General features: G+C 38.5%; 1 long non-coding RNA gene across 1 annotated transcript; it reads left to right on the forward strand.

Moving 5' to 3' along the window:
- The first annotated feature begins 6,952 nt into the window (after positions 1-6,952).
- On the forward strand, positions 6,953-10,970 carry LOC137482231 (uncharacterized). Its single transcript, XR_011003941.1, has 2 exons — positions 6,953-7,120; positions 10,906-10,970. It is a non-coding gene; the product is annotated as an uncharacterized lncRNA (long non-coding RNA).
- Positions 10,971-13,768: the final 2,798 nt, after the last annotated feature.

Consider the following 13,768-nt stretch of genomic DNA (forward strand, 5'->3'; position numbering starts at 1 on the left):
TCTGTAGCAAGACACAGTTGCTACACACTTCAAAAAGGATGGAGCAGACTGCAGTGCAAAGAAACTTTCATAACTGTTGGGATTACAGCGTTAGTGTACACCATTCCATCTCTACCTGTGTCTGATCATTCTCCTGTTTTTTTGGGTTTTTTTTTTACTTCTGAGAAGTTCAACAATTTATTTAGATTCGCCAAGGACCATGTCCAGAAGTTGAATTTGAGAAGCAAAACTACCTTGTCTTATCCCCACTGTATGAATCTTTTTGATTTTTAGTTTGTTCTTGCAGGGCTGCCTCTGCCACAGACATATTTGGGACGTGCAATTAATCACATCTAATGTCTTCTGGTGGGAGATCTTACATTGTGAGGATGCTTCATGTGATTTTGAAGGCCCTTCATGTGATTTTGAGACGATTTTTGACACAAAAGGGGTTTAGGAAGTTCAGGAAATCTTTGTTATCACTGTGCATCTCTATTTTGAAATTAAGCTGAAGCCTGGCTTAGCCAGTGGTGACCTTGGTGGCACAGGGATGGATCAGTCAGACCTTCACCTAACTCAGAACCCACCTTTAAAGTGAATTCCTCCTTTTATAGCTCAGTCTGTGCCTCTCTCCTCGGCCTTTCTCGGTCCATTTGGGTATGAAATCACCATTTTGATTTGCCCCAGACATGGCTCTGTGGAAATCGTGCTGTAAAATATCAAATTACCCACTGAGGTCAACCCCTTTTGCCCCAGACAGGGTCAAACTCTTCCCTCTCCTGAAACTTAAACAGTGAAATGACGGCAGTAATGTGAATTCCTCTTACCTCGAGCAGGTAATTAATACCCAGCTCCAAAAAAGAGTCTGGAAGGAAGGATCCCTCCATTTGTGTTTCTTCCATTCAATTTTCAGCCATGAATATCAGTGAGAGGAACTCCATTTACGGCAGCAGATATGACAAACAATCCTGCAGCTCTGAGTGCAGAGCTGAAACCCTGCAAAGCCCTTTTCCCTGCTCTGCAGAGGAGCAGCTGGTTATCCCTGCACCCAGGGCACCCTGCTGGATTTCCTGCCGGCTTCAGCTCTTCCTGAGCATCACTCCATGAACTCTTCCAATGCCCTCACCACCACCTCGGCCAGCTGTGACTTAGAGGTGCTCCGGTGGAAATTAATAATTGGTGTCTAAATGAAATGAGGATAATTTTCTTCCATTCCACAAGAATCTGCAACCGGAAAGACGAATTAAATATTCTGTTATGGCAGCTACAGAGCCCAGTTTTTGATTGAATATTGCATCCAGACTTTATCTGTAAAGATTCCATTTTAGGAATTTTCTGGAAATTAGGTTATTTGTGATCTTTCAAAGCAGAAGATGCTGGTGTAATGTTAATAATTTGGAGCAGATCTTTGTGTCAAGGCTTTAGTGCCTTTGTGTAAATGTGCTTATGAATAAAATCAGGCAACTGAAAACCACTCTTTGAACACGGTGCCTTTTGAAGATGCCAGAATACTGAAAGTGTTGGTTTTAAAAGGTTTTTCCATAATTGACCAGCAGCTCTTTAAGGAAACCAAGTCAGTGAAGATGCCACAAACCCAGAAATGCTATCAGGACAAAGTAGGGCTCTTATCTCCCAGGGATTGATTGATTGATAGTCATTTCATGGAAACAGTTATTTTTAGAAATTCAAATTAGTTTCCATTAAAGCTACTGCTTTTAATTATAAAAAAATAGATTTACTGAAATTGAACTCTTAATGTGATATTTAATAAGGTGAGTATTGAAACTAAGTTTGAAAAATTCCATTTGCTTCAAAACTTTTGTGTTGTTCTTCTCTAAATAGACTCTTCCCATTGGAATTCAATACAATATTTTGACCAATAACAGTTTCTGTATTTAAATGACCAATATGGAAACATAATTTCAACAATAATTTTAAAAGGTGTTTACATGATTATGTTCTGGAATTTTCTTAAATGCTTTTTCTACAAAATTTGGTCTTAAAAAAATGTGCAGAATGTTAAGATGATAAAATTCTTTCCTGAACCACTCAACACAATGAAAAATAAGAACTGAGTAACAAAATGTTTTGAATTTATTGCTCATGAGAACTTCTTTGAAGAACTAATTCATGCTGATCTTATGCATGAGTGTTTGAAAGTCAGTTTAATCAGTTTTCAGCTATTTCTGCTATATCTGCGTAAAATGAGAATAAAATAAAGTACTTTATTGCACTCTGGTCTTCCCAAGGACATTTGTGCATTGGCTTTTTAGTTTCTGCTGTCTCTTTAAAAAGCAAATTTTCAGAGTTGTGTCTGTAGATAAATGAAACACACAAATATACAGGGTAGCTAAAAGTTGATTCTATGCTTATCCAGAAATCACTTTTTGGGATTAAGTATCCAGTGCCAAGAAGGAACACAGTGTGAAACTCAGTACAATTCGGTATTAAGGTTTCAGTTTTAAGATTTGGTGTATTAAATTTAAATTTTCATTCATAATGTAGATTTTAAATCACCACAAAAGCTTATCATGATATCCAGGGGACTTACACAGGTGTGAGATCTTTCAGACCTCAGCTAGAATTTGAGATGCTGAATATCACTAAAAATTTCTGGATTTTAGAGGAAGCTATAGACACTGTTTGATTAAATTTTGGGAGGGAAAAATGAGAAACAGATTATAAATAAGGTGTTTTAAATGTTTCTCTTCAGCATGGATTGAAAATCTGGACCAAGCCATAAATCTTTCAGTGTCCAGTTACATTTTATATTGTCTTTTACAGCAAAATTCAGTTTAAGACGTTTTCACTTCCTTATATCTTTGCCTACTCCAGTGTCTGCTTCCTGACTTACCATTATTTTATTAAACTTTTTTTCAACTAGGTCTCCATACAAGTGCAGGATATTACACAGATCTATCTCTTGCTCTAGAGACACTCTGTGCCTTATAAAAACACCTGAGTAGTGTGAGAGAAAGGTAGAAGAATGATCCAATAACCAGTTGTAAACCAATTGTGAATTCCTATGCTGTTTAGCAAATAAAATACAAAGACCAGTTGGATTTGATTTGTATTTTTGTCCTAATATTGATAGACTGAGGAATATGGGGGTTGCTTTGGTTTGTTTAGTAGTGCTTCCCAATTTCTAAGCTTGTAGTAAAGTCTCATCCCTTCTGTTTGTCCAGGCATTAATCCTTCTGTCTGCCATCACCAAGGCCAACATCCAGGATCCAGGGATCCTCAGCAAACGCCACTGCAAGGAGCTGACTGCACACACCAAGAGATCAGGATTTTAGGGGGAAATATTTCTGTGACTTATGTGGGTAAATTTTTTGGGTAAATATTCCCACGAAAGCTGATTTTGGCTGATCTCTGTGGATGATCTCTCCGTGGCCAAGTTCCTGTGGTCTGTGCTACTCCAGCTTTACCAGGGCTAGGAGTGAGTGCAAACAGAATTTACTCCTGATTGCAGCAGGGCTGGCAGCGGGTCAGAGCTACCAGGCAGTGGTGGTGACACAAACAGGGAATTTCTCTGTCCTCATGGCAGGAATTGCTGGAATCAAGGCCAATTCAAGGTGGAATTGCAGACGCCAAGGGCTGCTGGTGAAACAGCAACCCCAGAGAGGAGGAGGTGGGAGATGCTGCTCACAGTGTGGAAAGGTTCTGATTCAGAAGTACAGCAAGCCACGTGGAACTATTTAAGAGGAGTGGAAAGTGTGTAGTAGGTGTAAAGAGCAGTTTATTTTAGCAACAGAGAAGGTGAGAAAATTCATTTAGCAGGTCCCAAAAAGAATATTGTGCTGTCAAGCAGGAAGAACTGATAAACACTTCATACTTACAGACTTTTTAATTTATAAAAATGTCTGTATGTGATGCCCCAGGCACTTAGAATCCTCTTCTTTAGCACATGTAAAAATATAAGTTGACCCAGTGTCACCATCTCCCAGTCTGTTGGAAGTGGGAGAAGAGATCAGCACTTCAGGCTTGGGGATTGCAGCATTTCTGTTCCATGGGCTTTCCTGGTAAAAATCCATATATGATGCCCCTTTCTGGTACACTGCACTGCCCTGATGTGTCACCTCCCTTCCTGAAAATTTCCAGGTGAACCATCAGCAATTTTGAGAACATCCTCAAATTGTCTCTTTTTTTTTTTTTCTTTTCATACAATTGGAATTACTGAGCACAGAACAGAATTCCGGAAAAATAGTCATGGGAGAGTGTAAACTCCTCATTTTTTATTCTCAACACAAGTTCGTGGGCAAAAAAAAATAGCAATAGCCATAGCTCAACTGGGGTGTCATAAATATTCTGGCAAACAGTTGGGAAGGATACACACTCCAGTTTAGGGAGATTTCAATGAAAAATAATGTACCAAGAGCAATTCCTCTTCTATAATGAGGGAACTTTCAATTTCCATTGATCTCAGCTATGGATGTATCACACAAAAATCTTGTAAGTAATGAGATTTAAAGCATTTAAGCTTAAGTTGACATTTTCTCCCTTAAATTTAGCTGTAACCTGTCACCCTATTTATGCACTTCACAAAGCACTGGGCAGCTTTGCATGGGACTATTCCCAGTAGGAGATCACATAAAACTCCATCTTCCACACGCTCTGTCTTACTCAAATCACAAAAAAATGCAGTGTTTAAAAATAATTGTGGCCATATTTTCTTCTCAAACGTTCTTCAGTTCCCTTTAGTTGTGGCTAAATACACCCAAGCTATGCTAGTTTTTTATTATTTTGTCATCATCTGGGGTGATTCTCTTACACCCGACAGCTTTCTTTCAACCCTGGTTTCAACAAGATATATTAAAATATGTCATTAAATACATACCCTTTTCCTACAGTTCTGTGTGATGGCCATAAAAAAAAAATTGGGAGTAAAAGATTTTTGTCTCACTAGTAAATATTGCAAAGATTTCTATTCTGTTGGTTATATTTAGCTTTTAATGGTTTATTGAAAGGGGTGATAATGACACTGGTCTTGTTAATCAAGGGTTAGAAGGTGTGGAGTGACTAATCAGAGAAAAATAACAGCTGGAAGCAAATCCCTTCCCACTGCTGGAAGTATGGGGAAATACTGAGTATTCTGGAGAAAGACTAAAATACACTTTATATGAAAGAAACCTGGGCAAATGGAGAATGAGCTTTGCACACAGAATTATGGCAGTCACAGAGAATCTGGTTGTGTAATACTGAACAGATTTCCTAAAGACAGCAGGGGAAAGGAACCCCCTGAGAAAGAGTGAAAATGAGAAACCTTAGGACAGAGTGGGGAAAGGAATAATCAAATCCATGCACATGAGAATAGCACAGAATGAAACAGCAGTGAGGAGGTTTGGTGGAGACTCTTGACTGGTGACTTGTTATTCCAGAGAGAGTTCTGCAGGTGAAAGATAATGTCAGAGATCTGTGGAAACCAAAGGGGAAAAAAATCAGGCAGTTAATTAAATTTGTAGTAAACACAGCGATTATATTAAAACTTTAAAGAATTCAAGAAAATATGGGGGATTTATGTGTAAAATATATAATTTCTGTCACTTTGGACTTGAGTGATGAGGGGGTTATTTGTAGAGAGCAGCTCTGGTTTTGAACATCAACGATGATGGAGGAATTCAATGCAGGATTAACAACCTCAGACTGAATAAGACCAAATTTAACATTTTATTTTGGCAATCCATTAACCTCAAAGATGTTAATGTACTGAAATCTAAACATAAGAACAAAGTTCAAAGCTGTTAGAAACACTGAACTCTATCAGCAGGTTCTGTTGGTGCTGTAGTAAAATATGAATTTGCCTAAAACATTTCCAGACGGTCACCCTTGTGACAGGGAAGCCAAAGAATGAAATTCAATGTTTTCAAATATATTCCTGCTGGTTCCACCACTAACTCTTTTTTAACCCATTGGTGGCACTCAATTATATCCTCCAAACCTAACTAGGAGCCTCTGAGATAGAGTATTGCAGAAATAGAATATTGCAGAACATGTTATTTGCCATTTCTGTGCATCAAAACTTCTGCCAACCTAGAGAAAAACAGAGAAAAATAATGCAAAATAAGGATTAAAAAATCAACTAGGATATAAATGAGCACAATTTCAAAATTCCATTTTGAACTAGAAAGTGATCACTTGTGGTCTTCTAATACTGGAGAAATATTGGACTTTTTAACATACAAAATGCCCTGTCCTTTGTGTGCTGAAAGGACATTTCCACTACAATAGTTGGGGAATGTTTCTGAAATACCTTTAGAGGTTTGTCAAAATATGTTTCATCTCTACTAAAGCTATTTGCAGAGTTACTGAATCAGGTATTTGTATCAGTCATAGAGTCTTCCTGTCATATTTTTTTCATCAAGAACATCGACAGAGTTCCGACAGGCCTTTTAGAGGAGTCATTCAAAAGCAAAATTTCCATGAGGTGTGGTGATTTCTGCAATGCTAACATCTTCATCAGTCTTTATTGTAACTTCTCATTAACTTATTGAGTTGGTTGAGTTACTCAATATTGACATTGGGGTTGCTTTAAAAAAAAAATCTATTTTTTACAGAGCTGCACCATCTGGCAAAGCACTATTGATAGCTGTGAACAAAGGGTTTGCAGTGCTGTAATGTGTCAGGTGATTGCTTTGCTGCACCTGGTGAATGCAACAGAACATCCTCAGGAACCCACAGGCTCCCCTGAGCTCAGAACTGCACTTCTTCATGGTTGTTGCAGATTTCAGAGGCAACAAGATAAATTACCCCCTTTATTCATACAGGCTAGGAATTTCAATTCTCGTTAAAGTGAAACCAAGGAAAACTCTGATGTGCTTCTGTGAGTTAAGGACCTGAGGTTTTATGTGTGTGCTCTTCCCCTGCTCCTGCCCATGGAGTAAAATGCGTGCTGAAGTGCAGAGATTTAATCTCTGTCACTCAGATGCCAACCTTAGCTGGCTCTCTGGTGTGCACAGAGCCAGGATCTGCCTCTAATAGCACCCAGGAGTTGGGGAATTAATCTCAGCTGATGAAGTGTGTCTCCTCAGTGCATAAATCAGCTGGAATAATGGCACTGATGGGGAAGGAGGGTGTGGAGAAAAAGGAGTTTGAAAAGAGCCACAGTTGAGGGAGCCACTAATGGATTGGGCCTTAATGTCACGTAACTGTGGGAGTCAGTTCTGACTGTTTGATTTCCTCAAGCTTCTGTGATATGGATTTTTTACTTAAAAATAGTGGCCACATACCGAAGTATAAGATTGTTTTCATCCTTGTTTGCCTTGTTTGTAACATGCATATTTATATGCATCTTTCTAATATTTCAGTATTTTGAATCATACCCATCCTGACTTGCAACTTTGGTATAGTTTGACCTGATCTTAGAAGGACTGGAAGAATTCAAACTGTGAATAAGAAAGCAAAGGTTAAACTCTTTGGTACTCAAAGAAATTAAGTACAAGTTATGTAGCACATCATTCTCAGTAATTCACACAACCTGGCTAATTCAGAACCATAATACTCTTCCTATAGGAAGTTTAGAAGATTTAGTCCACTTGTATTACTGCGAGGAGTTCTCATAAAAAACAGGGATTGCAGAAACCACCAGTCAGTTTTCTATTATGCTTTGATGCTTTTAATAGTTAATAAATAAATAGTTAAATAGTTAATGCCTTCCAGCAAATTTACTGTACTACCAAGGCTGGATAATTTGGATAATTTTCTAATTCAGGCAATCATTAGATGTTTATTAGTAAAAAGTCATTATTGCTAAGTATTACTTTAAGAATGAATGACCACAAAGGATACGTGGTAATTTAAGAAGTGTAAAATTTGAGACTACTTTATTCCCCACAGACAAAAATTGGTATTTTCTCTGTGGCTCACAACAAGTTTAATGGATACTGAGAGAAGACAGTGTGCAATAAAGTATGAAGCAAGAAATTAACTGCAAATAAACAATAAAATTTCTCCTCAGTTATTACAATTTCAAGCTTTTAAATGGCATAGCAAGCTGAATTTATATTATAATAATAGTTAAGGGTGCAAGATTCTTCAAAACTCACCCTAAATCTGAGGTGTTAAACATGTATATTCATGATTTTCATAAGAGTTAAATAGGAGATATTTGTTTTTTGTGTCGTGAGTGACAAAGCAGAATTAAGAGCTGTGGTCCTGGGTTCTCTCTCAGCTTCAATAGATAAAAAGCTTCTCCTTATGGTCTGAGGATCTGCAAGCACTAAACAGCTGAAAACAAGAGTTTATTGGGATCTATCAATTAAAAAATAATTAATAAGGTTATGGTTTGAAAGCAATGTGAATTTATCAAGAAAAAACATTTTGCCATGGCAGTGAAGAAAGGGAAGGTGTGGTGGGCCGACCTTGGGCAGCTGCCAGTCTTCCTCCCCAGCAGGACAGGGGGAGAAAAGGGAAAATCAGAATCTCATGGGCTGAGACAGAGGCAGGGAGATTCTTTACCCATTGCCATCCCAGGCAGAATGGGCTCCACGAGCTGCAGGGAAATCACTGCTCTCCCTCCATGGGCTGCAGGTGAATCTCTGCTTCAAAAAAAGGAAATTAGTTTAAAATTCTTCTATTATAATACCTCCTAGACCAGCATCTGTCATGCTGAAATGACTGGGAGAAGTTCAGTCTGTAAAGAGGCATAAAGTGTAAAATCTAAAGTGTAAAATGGTTTCAAAAGGACCGAAATTTTCCATACTTAAAAAAAAATCCTTGTGCCTTTTCCATCCCAATTCAGTGCCAGCTCTGCTCCACGTCTGAAATAATCAAGCCACTGGCAGGTTTTCTTGTAGAACATTAATAAAAGCTAAGCTGGCAATCAGAAACAATAATTTACAGTGAGTGTAAGAGAAGGAAGTGGGCAAATATGACACCAGAATATCTTTTTAAAATGTGAGATGAAAGGGGAAGTGTTCCATCCACCGGAACTTCCCCCATCTCTGCAGCCTTTGTAGTAGAGATTCCCCAACTATAAAAAGAAGCAAAAGAAGTTGTAGGTTATCACGCTTCATCACTTCTTCTTTAATCTCCATATAAAGGTGATTAATTTCAAACTCTTTCAACTACAGAGCGTTCACCATGCAGGGGAGCAGAAAATCAAGGCCATCTTGAGAAGCAGTTTCTTACATATTGCAGAACTTCACTCTTTTTTTTTTTTCCCTTTCCCCCATAGGTTTGCAGCAAAATCAGCCAAATGACATTAGCTATGCTTTAAATTTCAATTTCCACACTTCTTTCGTTCTGTATCTCGCTCCTTTTTTCATCTCACCACCTAACTTCCTCAGATTTCAAGTGTAACGAATCTCAAACTCTGTGCATAAAGGGAAAGAGAAAAAAGAGGAAACTATGAGGAACTTATGGATTTGTGCTTGGCAAGTTCAGAAAGTTTTCTGGGGTTTGATGACATCCAGCCATTTGTACAGTCATTACTGATTTTGGTACCCTACACGATCTTTCTGGCTGTCCATCAATAGTTGCTGACCCTGGAGGATTCAGCAGCAGAAGTGGAAAATCACAAACCCAATAAATTGATAACAACTGCAGGTTCTGCTTTCTCAAAAGGACTTGTAAAATCGTTGCCACCACCAGGGTTCAAAGTGCTTTCACTCCACAGAGCTGGAATCAGATGATACCAGTTGTATTTCTGTTTAATTTTAGCCCAGCTGTTGGCATAAATCTCATGGACCTTGTTTAGTGTCTCTAGGCTGAGACAGGCTTATTTTTGATTAATTGCTAAGGATGACCTAGAAACTTTAGTCTGTTCTAAGGGATGATTGTGGCTACCAGGGAAAGATGACGTTTAGCATCTCTATGCCACACAAAAGCACTGCTCATTTATAAAAAAAGAATTGGAAAATGTTCTGGACACAAAGGCTTTCCTTTCCCTGGACAACTTTCTCCAAGATGTTATATTTGAAAGTCAGAAATGGCATTCTTTCATATCTATATCCATTTATTTTAACCTGAAGTGTCTTTTTATCTTCATCTTAAAATAGAAAGATCCAACCTCCAAAAAATTTGGCTTCTCAGTTTCACTAGAATGTTTTTCCACAATGATAGATGAAAGAAGCACAGCTTGTAGTCTAGGCAATCAAATACTGCATTTTTCTATCCTGTGAGTTCTGTATACATGCTTGAAGTTTATAATCAGTGAACAGTGCCCCAAATCTTCTTACAATTACACCATTTTAAATACAGTCTCAATTTAATGCCAGATCTTTGGTAAATTAATGTGGGGTTATTTGTATTTTGCAACACTTGATATTAAATACTAATGAAAAAAGCATGAAATTATATTAGATATATTAGAAAAGTTTGGTGGTGGTGTCCATGGAGGATTCCACCTTCATAAGGAATCGAAATAACAGAAACACTGCTTTTACTGTAAACAATCTGGTCTGATGTGGAGTTCATATGGAATTGTGATGCTGTTTATGTACAGTAAGTTCCATTTGAAATGAGTCATCAGATTTTCCTTATAAGACTTAGGGAGAATAAATGTGTTTTTTTTTCCTCTGGGGATCACCTGAATGAAGAGGTTGTACACGTATTTTCTGTTCCCTTTGTTTCCAAAGATCTGCATGGTTACTTTTGCAAATTTAGGGAGCATAACATAAATTTGCAATCTTTTTTTGGACCAGAAGAACATCATAAAAATGATCTCACTTTGCTTCATTACAACACCTGCTTGCAATAAGATGGGATCTTATCTATTTCTGTAATAAAATGCCATGGCAGAGCTGTGCTCTTAATTATCCTGCTAAATAATGGGACACATTTAAAGCCTTTCCACTCCATCTCCCAGCACTCATTAGTGTCACTTATGAGTTATTTGTCTGCCAGGTTTTGCTTTTTGACCAAAAAATAGTGTTAAATGCATATTCTGATATAAAATGAATGCATAATTAATAGTCCCTCCTGTTTCAGAAATGAATAACAGAAGAAATACCAAGGGTTTCACTGAAAGCTAATCCACTGAGAGGTAACCAAGGTATCAATATTTCAGTGTTTCTTATTGTTTGGAATAAAAGAAGTACCTTGACATAGCAGGTTTAATAGATTAAACAATAACAATTAGAGAATGGTTTCATAAAGCTTCTTGTTCACTTGACAGGTGGAACAAATGAGGTATTTTTCAGTTATGACAGATTTGCATGTGCTCTGTCTGAGAGCTGATATGGACTGAATTCCTTATTCTGGAAACGTAGGATAGGGGAATATTGTAGTTATTATTTTGAATTCTTAAACCAGTAGTGGTTTAATGGTTTCAACAGGGGGAGTTGAAGCCACTAAATATTTTCCTACTAGTTTTTCTATTGCAGTTACTTATTTAACACCTAAAAAGTCCTTTGTAAGTGTTTTCAGTACTAAATATGAGTTGGGGGTGAGTGGTTAAAACTTTTTGGGTAGAATGTTAATATCAATAAAAAGTTTATAAATTGACAATAGAGAATAAAACATTAGGAGATCCTGAAGTAAAAGTATATATTAATTTAGTTAGCACCCTTGAACTGTCTTATGGTAACTGTCTTATGTCGGGGGGAAATTGTTCAGTGGAATTCTGTTAAAGAAAATATTTAATTCCCTTTAGTATCTGCTTTCAGCATTAAGATTTGCTTAATAAAAACTGCCTTCAGTGGGCTGCTTAACCAAGTGTTGTGACTGCCTGGCTGTGTGCATTTCATTAGAGCAGGAAGAAATTGTTTATTCCTTCAGAAGCAGGAAGTGTGGAATTGCCCTAGAAATGGCTTTGCCTTGCTCCCAGGTATGGGAGTGGCTGTCGTGTCCAGAGGGGGAAGGAACAGGAGCTTTGTCTGATCAGGAGCCAATGTTTGCTCAGAGAACACTAAAATTATTCCTCTGCCACCTCAGTGAAGGGCAGAAACTGCTCCCACAGCAGGTGGAACCACAGGATCCTGTGACATTCCCATTCTCTGGACAGAGAGACATTATTCTGTCTCTCAGGAGAAGCACAGAGAGAAGAAGAGAAAACAATCTTTATCTCTGCTCCTCTGTTTTCCCCATGTGGAATGTGGTGTGGAGATTGTTCACCTGCAGTGATGGCTGGGTTGGTTCTGGTGAAGTTGTTTGGGGTCAGTGACCAGTGGGATCCAGCTGTGGCTCGGGCTCTCAGCAGAGTCACGAGTGTGAGTTAGAGAGGTGAGTAAGAGGTAAGTATGTAGAATAGCACAGAATCTCTTTAAATAGTATATTAATGTAATATAGTATAGTTTTAATAAAGCAATCCTTCAGCCTTCTGATCTGGAGCCAGACATCAGCATTTCTGCCCTGACCCGGGGTTGACCACATTTTACTATAGGATCCCAGCACAAATCTGGGACATGAACCCATGGAAGCTGATGAGAACCCACCCATTAGAAAACCCCACAAGCCCAGGTGCACCTGAGCTTGTGCTGGCTGTGAAGGGGCTAAAGGAAGTTCAAAACAATAGCTCGAACAAGAGATGAATTGTGTTGGCACCACTTAATCCCAGTACATGTGGCCCCACTGGAGCTTTACAAAATAGTGATAAAAACGATACTGTGAACACCCATGTGAAAGCCCAGATTCTGTTCTGCTGTGGCCCTGTGACATTTCTGCTCTGCTTAGGATAAAAGTGTTGAGGAGTGCAGGCTTTGGATCCCATAATCTTTGCTGTGGAGGAAAGGAGGAAGAAACTTAAAGAGTTTATCTGGTTTCTCTAAATCAAGAGCATGGCAGTCCTGGGATTAATTAATTAATTAATGATGGCAGTGATGGGATAGGAGAGTGGGAAAAGAACAACTATGTCCTCCTGGATTAGCATAAATGGGAATCTTTATCTAATCAGTGACCTTATTAGCACAGAGCAATCAGAGAATTGCTAGAATTAGACAGAATTAATTTTGGAAAAGACCTGTAAGAGCACTGGGTCCAGCTGTGAACCCAGCACCTCTGTGGCTGTTGAGGGGCACAGAGCAGGTCCTGGCTGGCAGGTCCTGGCTGCTGCATCCCCTTTTTGTCCCACATCAGGGAGGGGCAGGCCCTGCCCGGGCAGCAGCCCACGTGTCGCAGCACGTTCATTGAGCAATAACGCCCTCACCATGGGGAAGGTGATTGACAGGACACCAAACCAGAGAGCATGTTTAAAGTGTGTCACATTTTAGTCTGTTTACTTCCTTGTTGTGGTTCAAACACGAGAAAAAAGCAGCAGCCTTTGCACCGACAGCACTGCTACAAAATTCAATTTCCTGTAAGTCTTCTAAGGGCTCTGGTACATAATAAAATTTCTATGATTTTAGTCTGTGTAAACCAAAGATTTGTATTTTTCAGAAGCCAGAGAACCTTGTATAAGCATGCTAGATTTGGGTTTTGTGATTTTTTTTTTAAACCCAAACAATGGATGGGAAAAGGGTTAAAAAATCAAGAGAGGAAACCACACAAAAGAGAGAATAGAGAGAAATAAGGAAGAGCAATAAATGATGGAATTGCCAGAGGGTGATTGGCCTTTAAGAATTAATGACTTTTTCTTCATCTCTGGTCATTCAGCCTTCTTCCAAAGGTGAGAAAAAATAATCCTTCATGACATGCTAAATCAGTGCTGCTGGGAGGAAAATGGGAACCTTATTTCTTTTCTTTCTTTCTTTTTTTTTTTTTTTTTTTTTTTTTTAACATGAGGTTTGAATTTTGCAGACAGAAGACAAAGTGATGTCCAAAAGAGTACAAAGCAAAAATGCAGAGTTGGGAGGCACAATCCCAGGATGAAATTTGATGAGGAGAGCCACAGATCCCAGAAGCAGAGCTGTGCGAC

This window comes from Anomalospiza imberbis, chromosome 14 (assembly GCF_031753505.1).
Source record: "Anomalospiza imberbis isolate Cuckoo-Finch-1a 21T00152 chromosome 14, ASM3175350v1, whole genome shotgun sequence".
NCBI classification, from domain to species: domain Eukaryota; kingdom Metazoa; phylum Chordata; class Aves; order Passeriformes; family Viduidae; genus Anomalospiza; species Anomalospiza imberbis.